Genomic DNA, 10,266 nt, shown 5'->3' with positions numbered 1-10,266 from the left:
TATACCATCAAATAGTGTTTCTCTTTCTTCCCTCCTGCCGTCCTACTTCTCTTTCCATCCTAGTAACGTGTCCTGAGTGGAACAAATAAAAAACAAGAGCATTTCAAAAAAGAGCAGCGTGCATAGAATCACAGAATCATTGCCTTTGCAAATATCCAAGTCTTGGTCAGAGTCATCCAAGTCTGAGTATTACCTATTTCTATTGATTCTTTTCTGGGTTTGGGTTCATAGAATCATAGAACATCCAGAGTTGGAAGGGGCCCACAAGGATCATTGAGTCCAGCTCCTGGCCCTGCACAGTAGAACAAAATTCTCACCATGTCCCTGGGACTGTTGTCCAAGTGCTCCTTGAAATCTAGGGTTTTGTTGTTATTGTATTTTTATAATTATTTTTAATTTCACACACTGTTATTTTTTGCTCCGCTAAATGAAAAATGGGGCAAATATCCCAACAACAAATTTGGAGAACAGCAATGACTTTCAGGAACACAACCTGTTATCCCTTGAACTGTGACTTTTTCTCCAAACCTCTGTGTAAATGGACAGTGTGAAGGTACCAGGATCAGGCCACAGCTGCCACAGACAAGGCAATTGCTAAGGGGAAACCCAATTTCACTCTACTGACTGCCAAGCAGTGACAAAAGCAAAGGATGTGCCTCAAAAGATCTCAGAGTAAGCTGCCAACCCATCAATCCTGATGGACAGGAACATGTTGCTCAGGCTCTTGGTGTTTGCAAAAACACCTGAACTACCAGGTGAAAATAATAAACCCAATTCTGTGTCACTGCCAGTGCTTACAAAGGTGCATTTCTAGAGTATCCTCTGTCAGCATCTTCACCAAGAGTTCTCTGGTGGAACTGGCAGTGTTGGGTTTATGGCTGGAGTCGATCATCTTACAGGTCTTTTCCCACCTCAATGATTCCATGATTCTGTGATACTCGAGCAGCACCTATGGAAACCACAGCTGTAAGCCAGTATTTTATGGGCCTGTTTCCTGTTCATCTCAAAGCCCCGTGATAGAATCAGAACTCATTCTGGAGCAAGTGGTCAGTGAAGAATAAACATACCTGAGAAACAAGGAATTTCTCAATGATTCCCTGGAAGAGCAAAAGAATGATTTTGTGGGGCTGCTGCTTTCCAGGAACTCTCCTGCAGCTCTAAATGGGATGGTCCCTTTTCCTCAGGAGCATCATCGGTGAAAAGGGGGGGGTCCAGCTTCTGATGGCGGTGAATTATCAGACAGTTATGTGACATGTCTAGTCTCCAACCATCAATCTCTCAAACCATCCACCTTCCAGTAATCCAGTGAACACGTCACCTTCCAAGCATTTCTTCTGCTTGCTTTGCTGCAGTGTCCAAGCTCTGTTACGTCCACGAGCACCAATCAACGCTGCCAACCCACCTTCAATACAGCTATTTCTAGGTAGATCTGCCCCTGCAGAAGCTGTTTCTCCAGCAGAAAGCCTTATCACAACCAACTGTAGAGCACATCTTTCTCTTGCATTGCTGGTGAGTGCCCGAGGTGTGGGAAGGAGCAGAGCATGGACCCACACCTCTGTATCTCCCTCTTCCTCCTCCCAGACGGGTGAGCACTGTCTTTTCCCTGCAGTTTCTCGAGCGAACAACCTACAGACTTTTAACTTTCTATGTGTGCTTGTTGAGCTTTCTCATGTCAAATCAAAACCTTTCCTTGCAGCTTGACATGACATAATGCATTGTCCCTGTGACAATTCCTGTATAGTTCATGGAACAACCCCCTACTGCATGTTTTCCCTCCGTAAAAAAGGCAAACTTGGTCTTTCTCACCTACCTGGGCATCCATTTTCATGACATTTGTAGGAATATCATAATCTGCACACCATTGTCATCTGGCAAGTTCATGTCTTATGCTGGGGCAGAGGTGGTGAGTTTGTCTTGTTTACACAGAAACTGGGACAAAATAACCTCAGAACATGCTGCTTCCTTTTTTTGGATAAGTTGGGCTTTTTTACAATCTTGTTTTATAGCTGGTGGCATGAAAGGTCTGAGCTAGTTCTCTCTAATTGAAGTTTTTTTCTTAAAAATGGGCTGAGAACATAGGAAGCTCTGGAGGAAAATGGATGTTGGGGCAGGAACTTTTCGAGACAGTACCAAAATTTTATCTGGTGTCTTCTTTCTTCTTAGTAAAGGGACTCGAGATGAGCAAAGACAAATCTTTCTGTGTGCAGTGATCCTCTTTTGTACATATAAATACATATATAGTTATATATATATAAAATATACCTATATACCTCATATCTATCTATCTGTCTATCTATCTCATATACCTATGCATCTCATATATATATGTGTGTATATATATATGTGTATATATTTATATGTGTGTGTATATATATATAGGGAGGTCTGTCCAGGTGAGCAGTCACTCCCCTTCACTTATGGGAGCTCCATTCACTATCTCTGTCCTCTCTTTAGCTCCTCTTCCCAATCCTCAAATAAATTCCCTTTCTTTTTTTTTCTCTCTTCAGTGGAACTGCAAATTTCATGTAAAGATCTTTGCAGAGAATGTGCACGGATATGGATTAGTTGCTCACCCCCTATGGTGGGGGTCTGTCTGACCCAGAAATTATTATTGTTGCTCACAGAACAAACCAGATAGTGAACAGATATTTAGCATCCCCTTGCATTTTAAATGGTGAGAGGTGAAATGGAAGAAGACGAAGAGCAGAAAGAAAGATGCTGGACTGTCTGCTCTCCTCTGTGACTGTATAGAGTTTGAAGTAAGGCACAGATGGCTACTAGTTCATTTATCTCCCCCTGTAAACTTAAATGTGATTTATGGTATGTTTGGTTGTTCTTTTGTAAACTGTGTATCTCCTCCTTTTTTTTTTTCTTTCACATCTGACTTGTAGCCCCCAGTAAAATGTGATCTTCTTGTTTTAAACCATCTGAAACAGCTTTATGGGTTCTCTGCAAAACAGCTACTGTAGTTTCTTTGTGTCTGTCTGCAACTGCATCCACCCTTCACAGGATTCTGACATTGTGCATTCCTCTCCAAGGGTCTTGTTTTCTAAATGTGAGCAGAGAACCGAAAACGAGGCCAAGATTGTTAAATGCTTAGTGAAAACAATGACTGCTGGTTTTCAAGTGTTTGTAAGTATGTGGCTGAGATTCTCAGCATTTTCACTGATGACAAACAGAAGGATGGATTTTACGCCCTTTTATAGTTGCCATTTTCTGAAATTCTTGCGTCCTAATCACAGAACCAAGGAACGGTTTGGGTTGGAAGGGACCTTAAAGCTCAACTCGTTCCACCCCATCAGGGACACCTTCCACTAGACCAGTTTGCTCCGAGCCCTGTCCAACCTTGAACATTTCCAGGGACGTGACTTCCTGAATCAGTTTGTACAGTGTGTTTGTATTCCTTCACCGCAACAGGCAAACCCTCGCTCCTCTGATGTTCAGGGTTGTAATTCTGCTCTTCGCCTCGCTGGCTTCTCTCACCACCTTTAGTGCCACAGCCTTGTGGACCCTATGGACAGTGCTGCTTCCATCCTTCCCATTTTCAGCCAGTTCCTCTCCGTGTTTGCGCAGTGGGTCCAAAAGATCATCTCTCCTACTTGGTTCATTCAGCACCTCTATCAGGGAACTGCCTTCAAACCTTTCCAGAAACCTCTTGGGGTGGTCATGCCCAGCCACGCTGCTCTCTCAGGCCTGTGGCTGTGAGGATTTCTCCGAGTGCCTGAAGTAAACTTCATCCACCTCCTCTCCTTCATCAAGTGGTCTCCATCAGACTCCTACTACAACACACTGTGTGCTGGGCCATCCTCTGAGCACAGATGTGGCAGACTCTGAGGCATCCAAGCCAGGTCTTGCTCATCCTTGCCAGTGCCCAGGAGAAGACAACTATTAAAAAAACATATTAAAAAAAAAAAAAAAGGAAACGAACTTATTTTTCTAGGATAACCCAGGTCATGCACATGAGCAACAGCCCCCACTGTGTTTGACATTCTCAAATTGCAGTAAAATGAGGCACAAAGGGGAATCTTTCTGAAGAAAAAAGTAAATGTTTTGATACCATATTTTAGCAGCATTTCCTGGGATTTAGGCCATTAGAGCCAAGTGCTCCAGGATGTTTAGAGAGTCCTCATGAACACATAAGTGCAATCTGAGGCTTTGCATACTTTTTTGTATTTTAATATCCCGGTGTTAACTTTTAAGTCCCCCATGCTCTTGCAGTTCTTATTTACTTAGCACCCAGTTTTTATACACAGCATTCTCGTGCTCGTAAACTGTTGTTTGCTAGCACATAAGGGAGGACTGTTTGGAGTTTCTAGAATTTTATTACAAGCAGCCCCAAGGTTTCCCCAGCCTACAGCACTTTTGAAGCCTTGCCAGGCACAGGCCTGTTGTGTGTGTTTTTTCCCTGGAGCTCAAGATCCTTAGAGGATGAAACATCCCAGGGCTCTGTGTTGTTTAGATACGGTTGTGAGAAAGCCTCCTTCTCCATAATTTCTAATAATCCTCCTGAAACAGTTGTTTAGATCCCACTAGTGTGGAGACCCCTGCTTGAAGATTTATTTCCCCTCTGCTTGAGATTTCCCTTCCCAGGGTTTGGGGATACTGGCTTGAGGATGCTCCAGGGCTCCCGTGCCAAGCTGCACAATTTCTTTGGGTCTTTGAAGTAATTAAGGCCATATTTATGAACTTATTAGTGTTTTACCTTCAGGTGCTCAGTCCAAGCTTATTGTCTGGAGTCAGCTTTTCTATGGTGGCTCACCTCTCCTGCAGCTGATTCCTCCTGGCAGGGCGAATTCCCAGGGCTTCCAGTAGACCATTTCTGGGTCTCCTTGCCACCATACATTGGTCAGAAGAGCTGTGTCAGGCATTTCAATACCAGGGGAAGTGAGGCTCTCCCAGGACTCTCCCAGAGGTGCCAGGTAGCACCAACACAAGACCATATGTGAACACAACAAGCAAAAAATTTAGGTTTAGGTTGAATATTTGGAGAAGGTTCTTCCCCCAGAGGGTGGCTGGGCACTGAACAGGCTCCCCAGGACAGTGGCCACGGCCCCAAGGCTGCCAGAGCTCAAGGAGTGTTTGAACAGCAAAACCAGGGATGTGGTGGGATTGTTGGGGCGTCCTGTGCAGGGCCAGGAGTTGGACTTGTGGGTCCCTTGTGGGTCCCTTCCAGCTCAGGATATTCTGTGATTCTATGAAGAATGGGTGAAAGAGAGCAGAGAGAGTGAGGAAAGCATGGGCTGGAACCCTTTCTCCCAGAATACTTCCCCTTTTACCAGTTTCCCAATCCGTGCTTTTTGATGCTTTCACCTCTTGCAGCACATTTTTTCCAGGCAGCCAGTCAAGACAGTTGAGTCCCAAAACTTGTTGACTCATTGAGAAGAGTCTTTGCATAGCAAAGCAACTGCATTCCAGCTCCCTGGCAGGGCAGGACCTCAGAGTGGTGTCTGATGCCTCCGTGGTCTGGAGTATCTTTGTGGAGATTTCAAAACACCTTTAGTTTCGCAGCCCTGGGTAGGGAAAAGAGTTAAAACAGACAGTTTGTGTCTTTGGGGCTTTGCAGTGCAATAGAGCGAGAGCACGACGACCCAGCTGCATTTGTTTTATTTTCTTGTCACCAGAGAAACAAGAAGGAAAAATTTGCAGTGGTGTTTCCATGAAATTAAGAGAAAAAAAACCCACATAGTTTATAGAGGAAACCTCATTCCCCTCCCTAACTTTATACTAGTGATGGTTCAAAAAAAAAAAAAAAAGTACATTTTTGAACTTAGTCACATCCCACCCCACCCACGGTCCTTAACGCCATGTACAGACCTAAGAAAGAAATTTCATTTTCCTTCCTATCTAAACATTTGCTGGAGCCTGGAGGTAGTGCACACCCTTGCCACCCCCCCCGAAATGACTACTCTGGCTAAGGTTACAAATAAAATAGAGACTTTCTCTGTTAGATTTCAGCTAACTGCATGAATAATATTCCCTCGAGACATACGCATTATGTTTAACCGTAAATCTACTGGGGGACACTTTTGCAATGACTAATGGGTATAAATAGAAAGGTAAGGAATTAATTAGTGCCTTTTCCTGGGAAAAGAGGGGGCTGAAAGGGAGCAGTCAGGAAAAAAAAGGCTTTTTCTCTGAATGTGGGGGTATAGCAGTGTGGGCTGCTGGGCTGGAAGGAGGCTGGCCCCGGTTCCAGTGACTTCCCTCAGGAGTCTGGTGGCCTGGCAAGGACACCTCAGGGTTCAGTAATTGAGCTGATTTATTTGAAATGTTAATTGTGTCTTTAGTCCCAGCTTTGCCTCTGTAACCACGCTATTCTGCCTTCGGGTCTTACAGAAATGTTTCCAACATCAACCCTTGTATTGAGCTGAATCCTTAGGGCAGATTATGGGTAATTCCATTTCAGTGGGACCTGTGAAAAGGAATTAGAAAGGAAACATGTAAAAAACACCAACACTGAAACCAAAGGGAGAGGTTTCACTGGCTTTACGGACCTGTGATTCAGGTCCTAAATGGAAATCTGTGACTTCAAGGTTGCACCTGGCAACTAAAGATGCTCATCAAGACAAAGCGTTAAATTGAGGTTTTGAAAACCCCTAATCCTCACCACCCCCCAGGAGTGGGAGGGCTCAGAACTGAGCTTCTGCAGTGGTAGGGAGCTGTGTTTGGCTGCTGGCGAACAACATAACCCCCAAACTCTCTGGAAGACCAGTGCAGTCCTGGAGCAAGGGATTCCATTGTCGCCCCTTTCATGACCTGAATACGGGGCCAAATTTTTCACAGGTCAAACTAATAATAATTTGCAAAATTTTTGCACAGTTTTGTAATCATAGTGATTTGCAAAATAACTTGAGAAACCAATATTTTGCAGCTGATTCAAGTCTTGCTAACAGTGTATGCCACAGGCACACAGATGTGCCTCTGAACTGAGTGACAGAGGCCTCTGAAGTCTGCGTCCACCTCAATCATCGAGTCAGGAAGCGAAATCCCAACGTGCCTTCCAGCCCTCCTTGGACTGATTTTACGTGCTGAGCCCTTCCAGGACTTGCTTCCCTCCTCTGGGGTGGAGGCTGCAGGGAGCTCTCCAGGCACCCCTGTTTGGGGAGGACAGTGGGCAGCCACCCAGCTGCTGTTCCTCGGGTTGCTGAGCTATTCCACTGCTCCATGGCTGCTGCTTCTCACGTATTTGATGTGAATCCAGGGAACCCTGTGCAGCTCTTCGGCTCAGCTCCCAGGTCACGTAGAGCAGAGTGTTGCTTGTGCTTTTGGCACGACACTTAACACCTCCCCTTCCCTTACACACATGCTGGAATTCTTGCTTCAACACAAAACAAGGTCCTCGTCCCGTTTGTGGCTGTATTGATACTGAAGAAATGTATAATTCCGTAATGAATTGTTCTCCTGGCCAAGTACAACATGGCAATAAAATTCCCTTCTCCCATCAGGTGAACTGAGAAGGAAAATGGTATTTGCACCAATTGTCATTAAAAAAAAAAGTTCAAACAGCAGTTTTGGGCATGTAAGAAATGCAATATAATTAGATATGTAATAAGTGGTTAGAAAAAGATTCTTATCTGAGTTAGTTTCAAAGGTCTTACTAAAAAGTAAAACAAAAAATCCCCAACCCTATTAAAAAAAAAAAAGTTGCATTATTAAACTGGTATTCCCCTGAGACAAAGCAAATACTCTGCAGGGCAAGTTAGGAGAGCTATATTCCATCCTTCCTTGGATTCCTTTTTGATGGTACCTTAAATCAAGACATCAGGGTCACGAGGAAGTTAAAATATTTTTGCCAGAGATGCAACATCCCCTTTTACCAGGGTAACTGAATGTCTGTGCTCTTCATTTAAGCATTACCATGAGCCCAACCTCCAACACCAAAGGAAAGCATTTTGATCACACACACACACAATAAATAACATCTTGTGTTTATACTCGTTTTCCTTAAGGCTGCCAGCGAAACTGGAATGCTTATCTCCAGTCCAAAGAGGCTTGAGATTTTCCAGCTTCAGTGTGTGATAAACAAAATGAAGAGTGGGGAGGGGAAAGTAAAGCATGTACTCACTGTCTTTTACATACAGTCCTTCTGCTACCCATAGTTCTTCTTTTACCTCCAGCTCCTCTTTTTACCTACAGTTCTTTTACCTACACTTCTTCACCTTCCCTTGTGTTCCTCTTCCATTCAGGTTCTGACAGCCTCCATCTACAAAGGTAAAATACTGAGAGACACAGAAATGAGTAAGAAATCAGGCATTGTTTATTTCTTTAGTAATTATTTTCTTAGGCACAGATACCAGGGTTTCATTTTACATTGAGATTTCCCCTGCATCACTCTGGCAGTCTAAAGGGTCCCAAAAGGTTTGGTGTCACCTACCCTAGTGCCTCTTCACACAGCAGCATAACTAGAAAACCTGCATTAAAAACATGCCCTGCCATGAAATCATGAAATAAATAATTTGTGCCTCTCCTAAAACTGTGGTAGTGATTGTGGCAGGCTCACCTGCTCACAGGAGAAGCTTCAAGGCTTAACAGCTGAAGCGTGCATGAGCTCAGGCAAATGTGAGCATCCCTGAAAAGCAGCCCGCTCGCCTTTGCACACCTCACAAGGTAGAATCCCATCCTGTCTGCTCAGCACATCTCTGTCAGACACAAAGAAATAAAAGGTAAGTCTGTGATTGAGAGATGATCTAGCAGAGCCCACCCTTGCAGAGACACAAGGACAAGCTCAGTGAGAAAGGATGAAGGAAGAGGAGGCTGAGGGAGACCTCATTGCAGTTGCAAATTCCTCATGAGGGGAAGAGGAGGGGCAGGCACTGAGCTCTGCTTTGTGGTTACTAGTGACAGGACCCGAGGGAATGGCCTGAAATCGTGCCAGGGAAGGTTTAGGTTGGATATTAGAAAAAGGTTCTTCACCCAGAGAGTGGTTGGGCACTGTACAGGCTCCCCAGGACAGTGGGCACAGCACCAAGGCTGACAGAGCTCAAGAAGCGCTTGGATGATAATCTCAGGCATGTGGTGTGACTCTTGGGGATGGTCCTGTGCAGGGCCAGAAGTTGGACTGGATGATCCTTGTGGGTCCATTCCAACTTGGCATATTCTCTGATTCTGTGATGCTGGAACAGGGATTGGGGAAGGAAGGACTTGCAGGAGCCACTGGAAGACTTGTGGGAAAATCAGCCTCCCACATCCCTTTTGGGGAATCCAGATAATTGAAGGCTGTAGGAGTGACAGATAGAAATCCCCAGACCAGGGATGATTAAGTTCTCCAGGCCTCTCATCAAGAACACATGGATCCCATTGAGAGACCGCAGGGGAGAGACATCTCCTGGGGGAGGACTGAGGACTGGCAGCAGGAGTCAGCAGCTGGTTTTGGCAAAGCCTCTGCCCTGATTTGTCCCTGGGAGCAAACAGCAAGCTTGCCTCTGATCTGGGGTTTTGCTCTTTAAACCTTTGGGAAGAGGTGTGAGAGCACGGGAGGTACCAGGTCTATATTTGTCCCGCAGCAGCCTTGAGTAGAGGTGCTGCAGCCACCAAGAAAATCCACTTGGGCTGCCTGCCTGCTGGCTGGAGTACACCAGAGAGGACCTGGACCAGAAATGCCAGTAAAGATTACAGCCTGAGTTTGCTGCCTCTGAGCTGCTGACACCCATTAGCAGCCCCAGCCCCATGCATCGTGCTGACTTAAGAGTCTGTTGCCAGAGATGGGAGTTGTTTTCGTGCAGCCCAAAGTCCCTATTTCAGGAGAACGTGTATTTAAGAGCTGTCATTTGGATACAGGTTTGAATATGTTCATTATAAAGTCTTTTAACATCATCACAGCCTTAACAGATGTTCTGTAGGTGCTACCTTTCCTCACAGATGATTTGGATGGGACATGATGACCTCCTCATCCTATAAACCACCAAATTTAAGAAGGTGTCACAAGTTCAAACACACAGAGGTGACAATCTGCACCCCGTGCCCCTACGGAGGCCCTGTACAGGGTTTGCATTGTAATAACCTCCATCCCTTCCCTGTGCAGAACAGACATCCCAGAACACGTCCACTACTTGAATGGCACTCCATGCCCTGTCACTCCATGGGGCTGTCCCTCAAAACAGCAGGATTGACCCACTGCTCCATATATCTCTCCACTTGTCCCTCCCCAAAGTTTTCTGCCCTGCACAGGACAGCAGGTGTCCCAGCAGCCTGCTCTCATGAGCCACCAGCTGCATCCCATCAGCTCCAGTGTTCCAGCTCCATTGTAGCCACCACAGGAGCATATCC

Source organism: Neopelma chrysocephalum, unplaced genomic scaffold (genome assembly GCF_003984885.1).
Source record: "Neopelma chrysocephalum unplaced genomic scaffold, ASM398488v2 Primary Assembly neopelma1_265, whole genome shotgun sequence".
Classification (NCBI taxonomy): Eukaryota; Metazoa; Chordata; class Aves; order Passeriformes; family Pipridae; genus Neopelma; species Neopelma chrysocephalum.
Note: the sequence above shows the minus strand (reverse complement) of the source record.